Source organism: Catharus ustulatus, chromosome 23 (assembly GCF_009819885.2).
Source record: "Catharus ustulatus isolate bCatUst1 chromosome 23, bCatUst1.pri.v2, whole genome shotgun sequence".
NCBI lineage: Eukaryota > Metazoa > Chordata > Aves > Passeriformes > Turdidae > Catharus > Catharus ustulatus.
The window spans coordinates 5,834,591-5,836,863 of record NC_046243.1 but is presented as its reverse complement, the minus strand read 5'-3'; the positions used below and the strand labels follow the sequence as shown (position 1 = coordinate 5,836,863).

The following is a 2,273-nucleotide window of genomic DNA, read 5'->3' as shown; positions in this document are numbered from 1 at the left end:
TGAGAAAGACCAGTGTGTAACTGGGACCCAAGGGAGGCTAGGGCAGCACTTTTCTGGGAGAAAGCATCATTCGCTGTGGCTCCTGGAGAGAAGTAAATCAGAGGAGAGGAGAAGAGAAGGAGGGAGGTGGAGAAATGGTCATGGACTGTTGACCGAAGGATGACCCAGTAGGGAGGAATCAAAACATAACATACCTGAATGGAATGCCACCCGACCATGATCTGGTGTAAAGTCTGAGGCGCATAATCCTGGAAATTCTTGGGGCTCTCATCCGGGCCCAGAAAAAAAGAAGCCTTCCAAAAAGCAGAAACCAGAAATGAAAAGGCTGCAATGCAGGAAACCAGGACACAGCCCCTACCATTAGCTGGGATGGTGAACATTAGACATGAGCTGGTCACAAAATTACGACTTCCACTAAGGTGCCTCTGGGCCTGAGGCAGAGCAGGACTGCTATAAAAGGCAGCCCAAGTCTCTGTTCTCTCATCCACTTCTCTCAACTCCTCCTCAGGAACCAGGTTAGTAGGAAGCCTCCTCTCCACCTTCTCTTCCTTCTTCTGCTACAGCTTCAAGACCAGCTCTTTCCTGGCTGTAGGTCTCAGCGGACAGGGGCTGTCATAGCCCAGATTTGGGAGCTGCTTGTGCTGGGAGAGGGCAGGGGAGAGAAGGTCTTGTGCAGACAGAGAGAGGCTGGGATATGGCTGATGTGACTCCTGGGCTTTGAGCTGGGCAGTGCAATGTGGGCCTTGGCTGCAGGCTGTTTGGGTGCAGTGCTGCTCCTCATGTGTCCTCACTTTGTGCTTCTCCCTGCCCTCTGTGCCAGGTGCTCCTGTGACCCCGAGCCATGTCCTGCAACCCTTGCTGCCAGCCCTGCGGCCCCTGCCCGCTGGCCAACAGCTGCAATGAGTGCTGTGTCAGGCAGTGCCAGAGCTCCCACGTGGCCATTGAGCCGCCTGCTGTGCTGGTGACCCTGCCCGGCCCCATCCTCAGCTCCTTCCCCCAGAACACCGTGGTGGGATCCTCCACCTCTGCTGCTGTTGGCAACATCCTCAGCTGTGGTGGAGTGCCCCATCAGCTCGGGGGCTTTGACCTCTCCTGCATCACCAACTGCTATGGTGGCAGCAGATGCCGTCCCTGCTAAAGTTCCTGGCAATATCATTGTGCAAGAACCTCCATGACCTCAGAATGTGGTGCTTTAATGCAGATGGATCTTTTTGAACATTGCTTTTAGCTTACTGTTTCATTATCCCACTGTCTTCCCTTTCTCTTGCATTCCTTTCCTCTCAGCACCACCCAAAGCCAGCCTAGTGGGACCTGTTGGCTTCTCACCCTCCCTCTCTCTGCAGACCAAGCAGATGCACACCCCCACTGGTCCTTAGTGGCCTCTTCATGTGCCCTGTGTGAGTCTCCTCGTTTTCTTCTTTGGACTCAATAAAGTTGCTTTGCATCCTTGCCTTAGCCTCCGATTCTCTTTTCATCTGTGGCAAATTCTTCCACTAAGCTGAGTAGAAAACGTAGAGAAGAAGAGGGTGGGACTCTCGAGAGTGGATTTTAGTTTCTACTCTTTTCTGTGGATGCTGATAAACACATCCCTGGCTAGTCCATAGAAATGACTGTCAAGGTGGAGAGGGCAGGGAGGAGGGAACAACAAGGCTTGAGATAGCCTACAGCCTCTTCTCTTCCAACACCATCATCACATGTATTGTTTGTCCCTACTTCTGTCCAGAAAGACAGGACTGAGGGGTTTAAGGATTGTATTGGTATGAGCCACAAAAAAGAGCTAATTTGCTACAACTTTTCTATGGAGTCCTCTGCTAGTTCATCCATCACTACCAAACTTCCTCCTGTGTAACACAATAGAAGCAAGTGGGGATATTTTTACCATGGCTACTTTTCCATTTTCAAAGATGTTGTGGATCAATACTGGCTAAATGCCAGGCACCCACAAAATTTCTTGGTTCACCCTCTTCTGCTGTAGTTGGGCAAAGGAGTGGGAAGAAAAAAATAATAAAAGGCTCATGAGTTTTGATAAGGACTGGAAGAAACCCTTTCAAGGGGAAAACTTATTCAAATTAAAAGGTATAGGGTCAATTTAGTATTAACACCATCAGGGAACGATAATGAAAAGAATAATAAGCCTTCTTACATAGCTGTCCTCAACTGCTACATTTGAGTAAGCCAATATCATTGTTTAGAAGAACTTCTATGTTGTCAGCATTGCAGAGCTGAGAGGACATCCTGGTGACCTTTTGCATGACGTTCTGTTTGCCCAAGTT

At 49.5% G+C, this 2,273-nt stretch overlaps 1 pseudogene; it reads left to right on the top strand.

The window, feature by feature from the left end:
- Window positions 1-385: 385 nt before the first annotated feature.
- Window positions 386-1,138, top strand: LOC117006606 (annotated as a pseudogene).
- The last annotated feature ends 1,135 nt before the right edge of the window (window positions 1,139-2,273 follow it).